Source organism: Saccopteryx bilineata, chromosome 5, assembly GCF_036850765.1.
Source record: "Saccopteryx bilineata isolate mSacBil1 chromosome 5, mSacBil1_pri_phased_curated, whole genome shotgun sequence".
NCBI classification, from domain to species: Eukaryota; Metazoa; Chordata; class Mammalia; order Chiroptera; family Emballonuridae; genus Saccopteryx; species Saccopteryx bilineata.
The window spans coordinates 228863819-228880978 of NC_089494.1; the positions used below are offsets into that span (position 1 = coordinate 228863819).

Here is a 17160-nt window from a genome sequence, read left to right on the forward strand (position 1 = left end):
CTCTCCATTCCCCGGAGCCCTGGGTGAGTGGTTGTGAGAGAGGTTCTCTGCATGGTCCTTTTAAGAAGAATCCTGGGTCTGAGAAATCAGTCTCTTTCTCACAAACAATATCCTGACTTGTTTCCAGCTAAATACTGTCCATACACTTCTTCTAGGCTCTGGGGCTGCAGGCTGGGGCTTTGTTCCTGGGGCTCAGGACCCTCCCCTCTCTGCTAAACTCACTTCCTGCCACACGAGTCTCTCCAGGCTGCTGTTCACTCTGGGGAGCTGGGAAGCCCTCTCTGCATTTCTGCTTTTCCTACCAGTCTCAGTGTGGCTTCTTCAGTGTTCCTTGGTTGAAGAGTCCTCTTAGTTTAGTCCAAAGTTGGTTTTTCCAGATGATGGTTCTTAAAATTAAGTTGTAATCCACTTTGGTTCTGGGAGGTGGAAGTTGGTACGTCTGCCTCCTCCATCGGCATCTTCCTGCCTCCAAATTGATTCTTTTTTGAAATAAAACTAACTTTGCTTCCATTTTCTCATTATTTGGTAACATTGGTTTTATATCTCCTGCAAGGTCAAAAGCCATGTCTGCCTTACCCACACTGTAGCCTCACCATGCCTGGCACATACAAGGCCTTGACTACATATCTGATGAATGGTTGCTAAGATCTTACCTCTCCAGTGAGAAATGTTTCTTCATGATTCCAGACCTTACTAGTAACTGTGACTTCCTTTGTGCAGCTTCCCAATTTTACTACTAGCTAGCAATGTGTACTGACTGCATAAAAAATATCTGTAGATCCTAAGTTGTCCTTCTATAAAATGAAGGGTTTGGGTTTCGTCAACTCAAAAGTCCCTTGGATTTATACCAGTATTCTACCACATGTTTGAAAGAATTAGATCATCCAATAAAAAAAAATATAAGAAAAATAGTATTATTACTATTCTTGATTAGTGGTTAAGACCAACAGACTATCTTATCTTGAAATCATATCTCTTTTAAAAGAGAATTTACCAACATCCCAAATCCCAGAATCCAGGTGCTGTCAGGAATTCAGGCATAGAGGACCCTCTGGGCCAAGGCACTCTCTTCCTGAAATAGTTGGGTTTAGGCCGCAATTCCTCATCTGTGTTTCTACACTGGTGAGCAGTTACACCATTCAGGAACCTCTGGGTCTCCTTTTGTTTAAGGCCTATTTCCCAGGGAGGTGAAGGGTTCTCATCTCTCCTCCTCCCCATCCCAAACCCTGGGGTGGTCTCTTTACCATTCCCAAAGCTGGGAGTGGGAGGATTGAGGGGTATGAAAAGGCCATCTCAGACAGCCTTTCTCTGAAGGCTGGACCGACGTTCGCCTGTGTTGTCTACCCCAGAACTGCTTCCCCTGGTCCCACTCCCAGCAGGCTCCACATAAGCAAGAGGCACATCTCTGTACCTGCTCTTAGAAGGACAAGAGAGAATACCACAAAAGGCTTTTTGCCTCATTCCTGCCATGTGAAGTTCCAGTTTTCCCTACCTCCTGTGTTTGCCCAAAGCTCTTCCATTCCTTGGTCCAACTCCAGCAGACCCCTCTCTTAGGGTTTGAGTGGGAGGAGGGGAGCCCAGAGCTCCCTTCAAAGCCCCATATGGAGCCAACAACAGCCTGCACACAGCCAGGACCTGAGGGAAGAGCTCCAGAATGAGCTCAGAGGGATACAGCCTAAGTCCCTCTAGCACTGCAGCATGGAGAGGTCCTTGGTTTGGGGGCAGAAGGTCACGGTTTCCTGAGCCACACCTACGTCATTGCTGGCCTGATGTCACGTATGCCCCCAAAGCAAGCTGAAAGGTAAACATTGGAGGTGTGCCTGATGACACTGCTATTCTGAGTTTTATAGACACACAAATGCAACCAAGTGCTCATTCTGGGCTTTGAAAAGAGACTTGACTGTGCGTCCATTGAGTGGCTGTGCAGCTGGAAACGCTGGAATGCAGCCCCAGCGCCTTCTCTGGGGGCGGTCCTTTGTCCTGGCTGCTGACCTTTCTCCTTCCTCACACGAGGAAGTTTGCCCTGTTGGGAAGAGTAACAGACGCAGACATCTTAATTTGTTCTTGGCAAGAACCACAATCTGCATTGCTGTGGGGGTCAGGAGAGTCATAAATAATTCATAGGGTTCTGGCATTCTGAGAGGAGATGAGCCAAATTAGTCAGAATTTCATTTTGTTCTCCCCCCATACCCCCCAAACCCCAGACACCCTGTGGCTGCCTGTCCCCTCAGCCAGCATCTTCCCTCTTATTCCTCAGGAGGGGAAGGGGGGCAGGTCCTCTCCGAATGAACGCGAAACACATTGAGCTGGTATGTGAAGATGCTGTGATGCAGAAACTAGGACATCTTGAAAGCTGAAACATAAAACAACATTTTTAAAAGGGAAAATGACTCCAATGTGTTTCCAATAGGGGCCGCACAGGAAATGGGGTGGAGGCTCCCGTGACGCGCAGGGGAGCCGGCTCCAGCTGGAGGGCTTTTATCACCGGTCCGTTATCATCTGCGCATCAGATCCCCAAGGTCCAGCTCTGGAGACAGTGAGTCCTTCTGCCTAGAGCAGTTAGAACGTCAGTGTGATCTTGTGCTCCCCTGTCTCTTTCGGCATTTAAAAGTTGAAATAACAAGCCTGGTCCCGTCTGCCTCCGAGTTGTAAATGTGTGAACAAGCACTTCCACAGCCCGAGGTGATCTTTTGTTTGAGACTTATTCTCGTTTAACCAGAGATTGGAGAAGAAAGTGACTCCAAAAGCAGTAGCAAGACCTCGGTTGTCTGTCCAGTGTGGTTTAGGCACAGAGCGGTGGCTAAATAGGACCAGCGTGGTACTCTGGTCAGAGCTGGCGTGGAGTGAGACCTCGTCTCCGGCTCGTTACCGCCATCAGCGGGACCAGCCTTCCTCTCTGCCACCGAATTAGTCAGAATTTGGACCTCCTGACTAGATACGGGCTCTCCTGCCTTTCTGATTCTCGAGCGGGGAGAGTGGGGCCGCCTCAGGCAGCATGTGCAAGAAGGCAGAGCAGTGAGTGCTCAGGGCATAAACACGGGTGAGCCGCTTCTAGGCACCGTCCCTGCTGCAGACCTACAGTGTCCCCGGCCTCCCGCCCTCCCTCCCCGCACCGTCCCTGCTGCAGACTACAGTGTTCCCGGCCTCCCCGCCCTCCCTCCCCACACCCTCCCTGCTGCCGACCTACAGTGTTCCCGGCCTCCCCGCCCTCCCCGCCCTCCTTACCCCTCCTGCACACACTCTCTGTCCTGTCCTTGGAGACGGAGTCCAGACAGGTGTCAGTTCCTCGAAGCAGGCAGTACTTAGCAGTTTTCAGCAGAGTTCTGTGGGCAGAGCTTTGACAGGAGATCTAAGGTTTTTGGACTGTGACCTTTATTTCATATCTTTTCTGTTCTACCGGAACCAGGCATAATGCTAAGTTCTGCTCGAACATGACTCAGTTCTTGCTCTTAGGAAACTAAATCCAGAAGGGGAGACACAAGTAAGCACAACAGTTACTCAATGACACGTGTGCTTTTTTCCTTCCAGTAGACAGTATTTAGAGGTAAAAGAAAGCTTCATCTCCAGCGACAGATGTTGGTGGCATCGTTAACACAGTAGGTAGCCATAAAGTGTTGTATAACGTTGATCATGATGACGATGATAAATACGCTTTGTGGTGTGATGCAGATGCCCTCACTCTTTCCCGGGGTTTGTAAGGGAGCATCACCACCAGTGCCGGCAGGAAGGATGCCAGTCAGCATCCCTCTGCGGAGTCCCACAGGCAGACAGTTAGCGGACAGGCAGAATGGGGCGGAGAAGGGGAGGACTCTGGGGTCAGAGCACAGGCCCCGCCGCCTGAGACTCCGGGGAACCAAAGCTGAGTCTTCTCGAGAGAGAGGTCCCTGTGTCGAGCGGGTCAGACGAGCTCCACGCCCCTCAGGGAACACTGGGTCTTGCAGTCCATCCTCTGCCCTTGACAGATAAGGACACTGGTGCCAGAGAGGTTCATTACCTCGCCCCAGGTCATACCAGCAGAGCCAGGAGTAGTTAGTTTCCAGGCCTCCCTGTTCTCTCCACTTCCCCTCTCGTCACTGCAGGGTGGTCAGGGGCAGTGTAAGACATCCGCGAGATGTCAGGGCTTTCCAGAGCAGTACACCAACAAGGCAATGTGAAAAAGTATATAGGGGCCCTCTAACTTTGGTCAGAGTCCACCCACAATGTGTCCAGAATACCTGGGCTCCCTTAGGCTCACCCTACTGTGACCCGTAGGCCTCAGAGTATCTTGTTATCCCTCCTTCAACCACTCGGGGGAGCCACTGGCCCACAGGTGCCCCTGTGAACTGGCTTGGCCTCCAGTGCTGTGCCTCCCAAGCCCACGGGCCAGAGTAGTGAGGCTGGACGGGGGCCACCGAGACGCAGGGGTGCCGTCATTCCCCTCATCAGGCACTGCCCGCAGGACATGGCTGGGGTCCCCCGTCATCTTTTGGAAAACCCCCGTTAGCTCCTACATGTCCTTCTCTCTCTAGCTCTTCTGCCGAGGGAATTTCATGTCAAGCACAAAGCAGTCTATGAATAATTCCCACATCCAAAGAAAAATTAAAATGATGATTTTTTTAAAGTTAAAGTGAATTTGGTGGCCATTTGGATCACTGCAGTTGGGGTGCTCAGGGCGGAGCCCCAGCGAGCTCACTGACTCTGCCCGGGGCGTGCGGCACGGAATGACTCTGCCCAGGACGTGCGGCACGGAATGACTCTGCCCAGGACGTGCGGCACGGAATGACTCTGCCCGGGGCGTGCGGCACGGAATGACTCTGCCCGGGTCGTGCGGCACGGAATGACTCTGCCCAGGACGTGCGGCACGGAATGACTCTGCCCGGGGCGTGTGGCACGGAATGACTCTGCCCGGGACGTGTGGCACGGAATGACTCTGCCCGGGACGTGCGGCACGGAATGACTCTGCCCGGGGCGTGTGGCACGGAATGACTCTGCCCAGGACGTGTGGCACGGAATGACTCTGCCCGGGGCGTGTGGCACGGAATGACTCTGCCCGGGACGTGTGGCACGGAATGACTCTGCCCGGGACGTGTGGCACGGAATGACTCTGCCCGGGGCATGCGGCACAGAATGACTCTGCCCGGGTTGTGCGGCACGGAATGACTCTGCCCGGGTTGTGCGGCACGGAATGACTCTGCCCAGGTCGTGTGGCACGGAATGACTCTGCCCAGGACGTGTGGCATGGAATGACTCTGCCCGGGGCGTGCGGCACGGAATGACTCTGCCCGGGTCGTGCGGCACGGAATGACTCTGCCCGGGTCGTGCGGCACGGAATGACTCTGCCCGGGACGTGTGGCACGGAATGACTCTGCCCGGGGCGTGTGGCACGGGTTCTGTTCCCACCACACAGCCCAGTGCGGAGCCCCAGCGAGCTCGCTGACTCTGCCCGGGGCGTGTGGCACAGAATGACTCTGCCCGGGGCGTGTGGCACAGAATGACTCTGCCCGGGGCGTGTGGCACAGAATGACTCTGCCCGGGACGTGTGGCACGGAATGACTCTGCCCGGGGCGTGTGGCACGGGTTCTGTTCCCACCACACAGCCCAGTGCGGAGCCCCAGCGAGCTCGCTGACTCTGCCCGGGGCGTGTGGCACAGAATGACTCTGCCCGGGGCGTGCGGCACGGAATGACTCTGCCTGGGGCGTGTGGCACGGGTTCTGTTCCCACCACACAGCCCAGGCTGCCAGCCCCCTGTGGCTGTCTTGTTTCTTCAGTCTCCCTAAAGCACTCGTTTTGAGGACAGAAACAGCATATGTAAAAAATTACATGGAGCCTATAAACACACTCAAGGCCAAAACCCAGAGCTGCTGTTAGCTGTGCATCCCAGTAGCCACCAAAAGCATTGTGATGACTTAGTTGCAGCCCATAAATAAAAGATCCAATTTAAGAGAAGAAACAGAATAAAAACGCACACATATTTTTACGGCTGCTTGGGGAAATGGATCCACTGTCCAGACATGGACTTTTTTTTGTTTATACCCCTCCTCATTCCAATAGGACTCACGATTGCGTCGGGGCAAATGTTGGCAGATAGAACTGTCTGAGCGCGACCGTTTAATGCCAGAAAGACCCCCTGCCTGCACAGCTGCAGGCCCACCTGGGTCCCAGAACCTGAAAGAGCTGAAGGCACTTCCCTCGGGTGGCAGCTGGGTGCAGCAAGGCCAGGTTTCCTTGAGGCTGGCCCTCTTACACATGGAGACGTTGAGAACCTGGGCATTAGTAACCAGGCTCTGTGTCTAGCGGTCCACTCCTCTCCCCTGACCTCAACCAAAGTTCTGTCTTCGAAGGCCAGCCTTGTTCCCCAAGGCCGAGTCCGTCCTCTGAGACCTGTGTGATCGTCCTGATCCCCCAAGCTCAGGAGCCTTTCCTCTGTCCTCAATCCTCTTGGTGGGAGGAGTTCATGCCGTGAGTGTCTCTCCTTGAACCCTAATCTGGCCTCCTCAGATAGAATGGTAAGAATGTGAACTTTGAAATCAGCAGATCTGGGAATGAGTCCAGAGTTGGCCTTTTACTGTCCTTAAAACCTTAAAACCTTGACAGTTTACTTAGCTTCAGTTTTCTTATCTTGAGATGTGATGAGCATTAGCACCAGTCCCAGAGGTCTGCGTGAGAGCAGAATGAGATAACGCCTACGAGACAGGGGCCGGCACATGAGTGTAATGCATGGCTGCATTGTTATCAGCCTTGCCGCTCGCCAAGCACGTGGGACACCGGCTGTCTAGCTCCTGGATCTCCGTCTGTCTGGCCGGCAAAGAAGCTCTCCTGCGGCCCAGGTATGCTCAGCCCCCAAGATGCCCCCTGTACTAAGGTGACCAACTTTTTTACAATAAAAAAGGAGGACAAAAATAAATTGAAGGAAACAATATCGTAAATAAAAGAAACATTTTATTCATTGCAACAATAATACACTATAATATGATAAATGCATAATAAAAACATTTGTAATATATTGTAATTATGCTTACATGCCTATTAATTTTTAATAATAATTGTGAGAAAAAGTACTCATTTAGATACAAATACATCACATCACATACAATGGATCGACTCTGCATCGATCGAATACGGACATTGACAGATTAGTCTTCCAATATCAAAAAAGAGGACATGGAGGAAGACACTTTTCAAGGGAGGGCGGAACTTACAAAAGAAGGACTCCCTAAAGGAGGACGATTGGTCACCTTACCTGTACCCCTTCCCTTCCTGGGCATCCCTCCTGCCACCACACTCCCTAACACACACACACACACACACACACACACACACACACACACCCGCCGCTGCTTGCTGTCCCGATTTCGCACCCCAGGGACCAGCCTGGCACTGTGTTCCTGCCACCCAGTCTGCTCCACAGTCAGGCCCTCCCTCTACCCCCACTGCCTCTGCCTTGTTCCGATGGAAATGACGATAAAAACAGCGGGGCCTTGGCCGGTTGGCTCAGTGGTAGAGCGTCAGCCTGGCGTGCAGGAGTCCTGGGTTCGATTCCCAGCCAGGGCACATAGGAGAAGCGCCCATCTGCTTCTCCACCCCTCCCCCTCTCCTTCCTCTCTGTCTCTCTCTTCCCCTCCCGCAGCCAAGGCTCCATTGGAGCAGAGTTGACCCAGGCACTGAGGATGGCTCCATGGCCTCTGCCTCAGGTGCTAGAATGGCTCTGGTTGCAACAGAGCAATGCCCCAGATGGGCAGAGCATCGCCCCCTGGTGGGCATGCCAGGTGGATCCCGGTCGGGCGCATGCGGGAGTCTGTCTGACTGCCTCCCAATTTCCAACTTCAGAAAAATACAAAAAAAAAAACAAAAAACCAGTGGGCCTTTTCTGTAAGATCAATGGTCATGTCTTTTGTTGGGAAAACCAACCCTTTCAATGTTTTATGACTTTGACCCCCGTTTTAAAAATTCATTTCAAAAATAATAGCACAAGATGAACAAAGTAGATGTGTGCTTGCCCTCAATTTGCTCACAGTTTAGTGAGGGAACAGTGTGCAGGGAAAAGACTATATACATTTGCTGAAATGGATAAAATGCCATTTTAACTATGCCACTTACGTGGTTCTTTCATTTGGCAAGTTATGTAACTCACTTGTGCCTCATTTTCTTCATGTGAAAAATGGGATAACAACAGCCTCTACCTCTGGTTTGACAGCAGCCTCAGCTCTGCCCTCTGAGTGGCACACAATCTGCCCGGCTGGACGGAGAGCCCCAAATTACATAATTCCCTTTAAATAGTTAAGACAGGGTCCGTGCATTACAAATGCACAGTGATCAGTTGTTACCAACGGCGATGGCCAAACAAGCCTCGTGAAGCACGTTGGCTTACAAGGATTGCTGTCATTAAGAGCCTGATGTATTTTGTCTCTTTAGCAACATATTTGCAGTCACCCCTAGACGTGAGAAGACAGTTGCCTCACTCCCTCTCACCAGTTCCCCCTTCAGGAGCCGCGGAATCGGTGGGTGTCTCTTTCAGTCCTGCCCCTGCCTCCGCACTCCTGCCAGAGGATAATGAATGAGCGTGGTGAATCCTGCTGCAGTTAACCACCGTCTGTGAGATGCGTCAGCAGATTATCTGAGAGCGTTTGGAGGAATGATAGATTACTTGGGGGCTATTTAGAAGTACAGCAATAATGCGAAAGAGTTGAAGGAGGCATGAATGGTGGAGGGAGGGGGAGGCTGCCAGGGTGCTAGGAGTGGAGGCAGAGGAGGAGAGTCGGAGGAGGAAGGCCTGAGGGTAGGAGCGGCTGGGCAGCGGAAGGGGACCAGGAGAGTGAGGGGCAGGAGGACACGCAGAGAGAGAAGTCGTTAGTCAGCCAACAGAAAGGCCATTTGAACACACAAAATGCATCAGGCAGACTGGGAGAAAATGGAATAAAAGAAGTGGAAAAAGAGATCTCAAGGTGAATATAGTTCAGTGCAGAAGTGGAAAACGTACAGTCGGTGCTGCCTATTTTATGTACACAAAGGAGCAAGACTCTGTCTGGGAGACATTACTGAGCCCCTCTGAAGCCACCACTGGAAGGGCCATGGTATTTATTTTCGTTCTTTTTTTGTATTATATGAGAAGTGGACACACTGGCTCAGCTTATACAGTGTTATCATAAGTTGAACTTCACAGTTACAGCATTTCAAATGCTGAAGTAATATGATATGATATAGCATATAATGCTCTGAAGGACATTATAGTATGGACAAAGACAAAACTGAAGTGAGACTGTTAATAAGACTACTTACATCACTTCTAAGGGTGCTTTATCAATAGCAGCATCTCTGTCTCATGGCATCCCTTTAAGGTAAATAATGGATGCAGCATGGTTTTTCTTTATCAAAGGAGATTAAAGGACTAGCCCCAAAATCCATCAGTTATTCGCAGAACTAGAAACACCACCCACGTTTCCTGTTCCGCTCTTTAAATGATTGCCCATTCTGTTGATCCTTAAGAAACAAACGGACTTGGGAATTGGATGCTCAGGTGAGACCCTGGGTTCCCCAATGTGTTAACTTTATAAACTGGAGCACCTAACTTGGCCTCTCTGAGGTTCCATTTCCCTGTGATTATTGTAACTGTTAGAGATAAAACGTGCACAGCATCAGGAACCAGTAGATGGTCATAAATTACAGCTATTACTATTTTCATACAACTGAAAATAGTAATAATCATCTTTACAGTCCAGAGAAAGTATTTCATTAGCAAAAACGTGGGGCTGCAAGATTAAGTCAAGGAAGGAAAGGAAAATAAGCCCATGAAAAACCATGCTGGAGTCAATGTATTCCACAGCAAAGGGAAATGTGTTCCTTTATTGCCTCTGGGTCAGTATTACCCAAGTAGAATAAGTACAGAAATGGAGTAAATTCAGCCACAAACCTTGTGAAATACCATTGAAATGGAGGTTTGGCATCCAGAGAAGTGGTTTTAATCTGTACCTTAAGATTAAGATAATGAGATAAGTGGAAACCAAACCACAGTCATGCACTGCTTAACAACGTTTAGGTCAACAATGGAGCACAGATGTGATGGTGGTCCCATAAAATTGTCATGAAGTTTAAAAATTTCTGTCACTTAGGCCCTGACTGGGTGACTCAGTGGGGAAAGTGTTGACTTGGTACACCAGTTATTCGTCCAACCCCCAGTCAGGGCACATACGAGAAGCAATCAGTGAGTACACAACTAAATTGAACAAATAGGTGAAACAATGAGTTGGTGCTTCTCCCTCTTCTTCCCCTCTTCTCTCTCTCCTTCCCCTCTTCTCTCTCTCCTTCCCTTCTCTCTTTCTCGAATCAATAGAAAAAAATTTTTTGTAATTCCTATTACTTAGTGACATCATAGCTGTCATGATGTCATATGCATCATAACATCATAGTGCAATGTATTATTCGCGTGTTTGTGGTGATGCTGGTATAAACACACCTACTGCGCTACCGGTCGTATAGCACATACAATTATGTACAGTATGTAATACTTTATAATAATAATGAACAACTATGTTACTGGTTTATATGTTTGTTATATTTTTATAATTATTTTACTTTTGTAAGAGAGGAAGGAAAGGGAGGGAAATAAAGAGAAGCATCAACTCATTGTTCCACTTAGTTTTACTTCTTTTTTTTTTTTGTATTTTTCTGAAGCTGGAAACGGGGAGAGACAGTCAGACAGACTCCCGCATGCGCCCGACCAGGATCCACCTGGCACGCCCACCAGGGGCGACGCTCTTCCCACCAGGGGGCGATGCTCTGCCCCTCTGGGGCGTCGCTCTGATGCAACCAGAGCCACTCTAGCGCCTAGGGCAGAGGCCAAGGAGCCATCCCCAGCGCCCGGGCCATCCTTGCTCCAATGGAGCCTTGGCTGCGGGAGGGGAAGAGAGAGACAGAGAGGAAGGAGGGGGGGTGGAGAAGCAAATGGGCGCTTCTCCTATGTTCCCTGGCTGGGAATCGAACCCGGGTCCCCCGCACGCCAGGCCTACGCTCCACCGCTGAGCCAACCGGCCAGGGCCTAGTTTTACTTCTTATATGTGCCCTGACCATGGCTCAAGCCAATGGCCTCAGGGTTGAGCCAGAACCCTCAGGATCCATCCAGTGCCCTCAGGATCACGCTGGCAAACGCCGATCCATCCAGCCATCTGTGCCACTGGCCAGGGCTACACTTTTATCACTAGTTTAGAGCAGGGGTCTCAAACTCACGGCCCACCGGCCGCATGCGGCCCGCCCACCAATTTGTGCGGCCCGCAGACTGGCCCGCAGACTAATCCACGAAGTTTGATTAGTCTGCGGGCCGCACAAAATTGGTGGGCGGGCCGCACAGCCGCGAGTTTGAGACCCCTGGTTTAGAGCATACTCTTCCTGCTTATAAGAAATTTTTTTTTCTGTGAAACAGTGTACTGTATTGCGCCAGCAGCGGAACACATACATCTCGCATTTGCCACATCTCTTGATAATATCATTTCTCTTGTGCTTGATTTAATCTCATGTTGTTTCATGTGCACAGATTTGTAGCCTGGGAGCACTAGGCTGTCCCATGCAGCCTAGGAGTGTGGTAGGCTATGCCATCTAGGTTTGTGTAAGTGCACTCTGACGTTCACACATGGTTGGAATTGCCTGATGGCTCACTTTTCTCAGCGCATATCCCAGGTGATCGGTGGCACATGACTATATAAAAACAGGGGTTAGGTTGAAGCCTGATGTTTCTTATTTTGAAAAAATCTGAGAATCAGCAGCAACCATTCCCTCCTGGACTTGATTGTCTGAATCAAAACCCTTTCTAGAGGCTTGGGATATACCGGCCTTCTAATTCTTTAACTAGTATGTTGGACAGGCGTGGTTCGTGAGGTCAAATCATAAAGGAACCTCACTTTGTTTCTCACTGTTACTCCAAAATATCCATTAAGGTGGAGTTCTTCCTCTACCCCTGGATGGCTATTTGGGCAAGTCCGTAACATTTCTGGTCACTCTTAGGAAACACAGTCTCAGTTTAGTCATTTGTATGTCCAACCCCATGTAATAGCTGAACTTGAAGCTTAAAGGTAAGGCATTTCTCTCTTTCCCTGCTTCTGCTGCTGCACTTGAAGAAGGGAGGTGTGGCTGACTGCTTCTCTCTTCCCTCCTGTAAGATTCCCCCTCCTCTTTCTCCTCTGCCTCCTTTTCCTCCTCCTCCAGTAGCTGATCTGTTGCAGTTTCCAACTCCCACAAGGGTTGAGTTTACAGAGACAGGAGAGGAGGGAGGGGCAGGAAAGTTCTTACCTTTCCGACACTGTAATGAGCTGGCATCACACCCTCTGGTCTTGGCAGATGTTTCAACCAAGCTCTTTCTCCTCTCTGCACTCTGGACAGGTCTTTGGAGACACCCACATCACTTGTGATCTCTCCCCTGCAGTCCCTTCCACTAAGGAAATGCGGTTCCAGCTACTCCAGTCGGTCAGCTTGATGAGGGGGGATTGCATCGTGGTGTTTGTTCACTTCTTTCTTTTTTTTATGGAGGGCAGGTAGTTGCATGTGTCCTCCCCTTCTCTCATAATAATGTAAAAAGCACAAAAAATTCAAATAAATGAGAAGATGGAGATAAGTGAATCTGAACAGAAGTACTACCGCTTGGCATTAGTTTGGTGAGGAACGTACCGGGTATTCTGATTTACAAGAGGCTCATGATAACGGCAGACGACCCACTCCTCATTTCAGCAGGTTCCCCTCTCCAGATGAGTGACCTCATCTTTCCGTGAGCTGTGTTTAAAGAGAAACTCCACTAAAACCTGTGCTCTGGAGATTCCAAGAAAAAAAAAGAGAACAAGGGCCCGAAAAGTGTTGGCTTGAAGAGGAAGGCTTGTGAGGAAAGGATGGCTATTTGAAAATACCAGTTTGTCTGCAGTTTAGAAAAACAAAGCATAATGCAGCAAAAGGGGAAGGACTGATACATAATTATTCCTCTCAAAGTCCTTTCAGGCTATTGTGAGTGAGCAACTGTTCCAAACATGACGTGTCAGGGTCTAATTTCTCGCCGAGGAGCTGGTTGAGCCTTATGGAATTCTAATTTTATTAATTAAGAAGTGTTCAAATGTTGGCGTTTTCATATATTTTTAAAATCTGTCATCACTAATCTGAACTTTGCTTCTGTTGTTTAGAACTTTTACAATTTAAATTTGGTATTTTTATAACCCCAGGACTAGGCCCCAAGCTTCTTGAGATAAGGACTGGTGACTTCCTTATCTTCGCATTCCTTGCAGTGCCCAGCAGATGATAGTTGCAGAGAAAATATTAACTCATAGCACAAACTCGAAACCAGGCTTGGACTTAAACCATCATTTGCCATGGAGGTTGCAGAACTTAACTCCAATCATGGAGTTTTCCCTTGAAACAGAAAGTGGAAGGTACAAGAAATTTAAAAACCTTACAAGTGATCAACAACTTTAAAAAAAACTGTATCAAGTTCTCCCCTCTAAAGGCCCCAGGGAGGGGCGAGGAAGGTGGAAGGCGTGGCCCTCCAGGCTGCAGAGGGTCAGGCGTGGCTGGAAGAGACTGGGTTCAGCCTCGGCCTCAGACACCTTCCAAAGCCAAGGGCAGAGGCTAAAATAGGGGTCCCCAAACTACGGCCCGTGGGCCACATGCGGCCCCCTGAGGCCATTTATCTGGCCCCCGCCGCACTTCTAGAAGGGGCACCTCTTTCATTGGTGGTCAGTGGAGGAGCATAGTTCCCATTGAAATACTGGTCAGTTTGTTGATTTAAATTTACTTGTTTGTTATTTTAAATATTGTATTTCTTCCCGTTTTGTTTTTTTACTTTAAAATAAGATATGTGCAGTGTGCATAGGGATTTGTTCATAGTTTTTTTGTAGTCCGGCCCTCCAACTGTCTGAGGGACGGTGAACTGGCCCCTGTGTAAAAAGTTTGGGGACCCCTGGGCTAAAACAAGATAGCTTGCCTGTGCCTCTCCCCGATGCCGGGCAGAGACGAGAGCGAAAGCAGGCTATTGAAAGAAACTGTGCACCACTTCTGCCCACTCAGTGTCTAATGAGAAGTGATATCTTGGCAATCTCCTCAGCAGTTTTTAAATTCCAACCCTAGTGCGCACGTCTCTCTCTCTCTCTCTCTCTCTCTCTCTCTCTCTCTCTCTCTCTCTCCCCCTCTCTCGTGTTTTTCTCATCTGATTGGAAATTCCCAAGTGTGTTTAGGGCTTTGTTCTAGAAAGAGTGAACATAGCTGGAATTGCACAGTGTCATCTGTTACATATTTGGAGAAACTTCTTAAATCCTAACTCGACACTAACCTGCTCACTCTGACCCAGAATTTCCAGAGAGACACTTGGGTCTTCTAAAATCATAAACATTTAATATTTGTGTTCCTGACCTATCTTTAAAATGCAAAAATATTTGCATCTGGCATTTTGAAATCTTCTAAAGGAAAATTACCAGACCTCTTTGCGGGTGTGATTTCTTAACAGAATAAAACTGCCACGGTTTTGTAAAATACTGCTACGAGGCCCTCGACATGCCTCCAGAACACCCTCAAATTTATCAACACCAAGTCCCCAGAGTCACCAAAAATGATATTACCATTTCATTACAGATGCATTTGGGAACCCCAGTAACTTGAAAGGCTTCTATTTTCATATTTAGGATGAAACATAAGGCTAATTAATAAAATATGGATCTAAGCACCATGCCAAATGAAATAAATATTTATTGGAAGTAACTAAAATGACATTGCTGCAGTAGAAAGGTCTTAAAAGTATACTCTGAAGAATGCTGAATATGTTTGTGTGTGTGTCCACAAACATGCTATTATGTCCAACCTCCAGCACTGGGTGAGGACTGCCCCAGAGCCAGCGAGCAGTCAACACTGTCGCACAATATTAAGAAAGTCTTTTGTGATTAATATCTTTAAAATCTCAAGAGGAATTGTAAACCTTAAATTATCTAAGGCTTAGCTGTATGGCTCCCAATTAAACGAGTGAGGTGTGTTTTTAAATACCCGATCCCGCTGAAAATTCCCCATAGCTTTTTTTAAAAGCTATAAAATGTGTTACTGGCGACAGAATTCAACTTAATAGGTTTCAGAAGGTTTTGATAGTGCATTCACACTTCAGCTTATAAAAGGGGTAGGCAAGTAAGCAAAATCATTTTTCCTATATTCTACATGATTGAGAAGGGTGCAGAATCCAGCTGAATTTTATTAAAGCAATTTTGGGAAGTCCAGGACAGCCCATGACTAAAAGAGGACTCAAAACTCAGTACCCGGGACCTGAGGTTAGCTATTGCTCATGGCTCAGTGTGCCCTCTCGATCTAGGCCTCTGCTGACCCAAGGATTTGTCACTGATGATTCAACTACAAGAACTACTTAGACCCGTGTAGAGTTCATGGTTAAAAGCAGTTTCCCATTCATTCTGTCACATAGAGGTCACTCTTAGGTCATATGTGTCCCCAGAAGATCCTAGTTTCAGAGCAACTGAAACCTTTGTAAGCTTTTTTGTTTGTCTGGGCCATTAGAAAGCATTTGATTTCAGTGTCAATCATCTTGTGGGTCTTTTGTTTCCCCAAATAAAGAATTAAAAGCTGGTTGGATCCTCATAGCAGTGCTTGCAGGGCCACCTTGACAATGGTGGCTTTGTGACACAGTGTTGAAGTCATCCTTTTATAGAGCAGCACAAAAAGGTGCTCTTAGACACAAGCCACACTCAAATTCTTCAACTTGTTGTGTCCGTGATTTTTATAATTTACCTGCTCCTCCCCTTTATTTCTATATGAATGCATCCAATACAGCCTCTTCCTCTCCCAAAGCCTGAGTTTTGCAGAAGTTCCTTTGGCATCATTCCCCAACTGGGGTCATATTTACAACCCGTTTCACTGACTTCCTGTGCAGGAACCTGGCAGAGGCAGCAACGGGGAGGCCCGACACATGCATTTTGAAAGGTCTGGGATTCCCGTACACCCTCCTTCGTGCACTGATAACCCTATTTACCCGGTCAGAAAGCTGTGTGGAGTCAACATTTGGATGAGGCTTTCTCTGAGGGGAACAGATGTCCAACAAAACCACCTAAATTCTCTGGAAGAGATGACTCAGATGGAGCATCAGGATTATTGTGGGCCCTTTTACTGGCAGGCTGGATACTAGGCTTACTCCTGAAGCAAATATGAATGTTTCCTTTCCCATGTCTCAAGTATGGAGCCAGACCAGAAAAAGAAAGAGAGAGTTTGTGACGCCAGTTCCTCTTGATTTTTCCCAGCAGAGGTCACTGCTCTCATGATCTAGATGGGTTCTGTAAACTAGGTTCAACAAACTGGAAGGACATCGGACAGTGCAGACCCTCTATAAGCCCTGTTATCCTGTGGGTAAGAAAAATAGCAATTGTCTAGAAAATATAGATTTTTCAATCAGTTTATTTAACATCTTGGTATTTTAGATAAGTCTCTACAAAGCTAAAGTAATATATCCCTTTTGAACATTTGAGCACATACAAAAACATACATACAAACTATGGTTTTAAAATTATATTTGCTTCTTTAAAATATTGCTTCCCCCTTTAGAGCATTTAACACAAAAGAAGAGTTATAAATATTATTTATTGCAAGTCTCTGCTGTATTGTGGTTTTAGTTGTATCTACTTTTAAAACCAATTTCATAGGTGTTAAAAATGACAAATGCATGTATTTAACATTTGAATTTGGTTTTATAGGACCTGGTGCCCTTAAATGTCTTGACAGAGTTATCATGTCCTTTCTGTCTTTGCTTGTGAACTTTTGTAGACTATTGTCTGGCAAGGATTCAGGTCTTATGTCAAAGGCATTGAAACAATACCTTGTGTCCTTGGAACCATAACGTTGTCAAAAGCCTTTATAATAAAGCAGGGATCAAGTGGTTTACACTGGAACTCAATAAAAATGCCTTCTCTAAGAGAGAGTAGGGAATCATGGTCATAAACAGAGCCCAGTGGAAATCCTTGAAAATGGGTTTCCTAAAAAGTACTTATTGCACCACATGGGTCATTATTTCGAATCTTTCTGTCATGTAAATCTCCCTAAAATAAATTGGGATGAAGTAGAGAGAGAGTCAAGGCTGCTACTTCTCCCCCAGTGGGTTGCTGCGTGAGCAAGCTTAGCTGGTTGCGGAATCATCTTGAACAGTAGAGGGCAGAAGAGGAGTGTCAGAGCACAGG

General features: G+C 47.9%; 1 protein-coding gene across 1 annotated transcript in view; it reads left to right on the forward strand.

Annotated features, from left to right (window-relative positions):
• SCFD2 (sec1 family domain containing 2) overlaps positions 1-17160 on the forward strand; it is a 394551-nt gene that overhangs the window by 279256 nt on the left and 98135 nt on the right. The gene's annotated exons all lie outside the window — the stretch shown is intronic.